The sequence below is a fragment of the Lottia gigantea genome, assembly GCF_000327385.1.
Source record: "Lottia gigantea unplaced genomic scaffold LOTGIsca_69, whole genome shotgun sequence".
NCBI classification, from domain to species: Eukaryota; Metazoa; Mollusca; class Gastropoda; family Lottiidae; genus Lottia; species Lottia gigantea.
In genome coordinates, this window is record NW_008710347.1 from 1,204,899 (window position 1) to 1,205,411 (window position 513).

The following is a 513-nucleotide window of genomic DNA, read 5'->3' on the forward strand; positions in this document are numbered from 1 at the left end:
GAGTTGAAAATAATTACTGTCGGTTAAAAGAATATATTCGATGTTGGTGGTCAAGACGGAAGTTGATTATTGTCTTTGAACACCAGAGACATACAGTTATATTTATAAATTTACACTACAGGGGACGAGACTTAATTTTAGACTTCAGACGATTCCTTCATTAGACATTAGAATAAAAATATCAGTTAATTTACTTTAAAGTTACAAGTTATAATTTTATCTAGAAATATATAAATATTAAGTTCTTAATATGACAATGATTTCTGTATAGAATTATAACTTAACTTAATAAAACATCTAAAATACTAAATATACAGTTGTACATTAAAATATTGTTGGTTTAAGAAATAAGTTAAGTCGGATTATATTTAACATCATCGTGTCGTTGATTTCATGTTTAAATTTATTTATATTTATCACTTAACCTGACAATGATTTCTGTATAGATTCATTACTGAACTTGTTAAAACATTGAAATATATTGAATAGATGGATATATCATGTTTGTACATC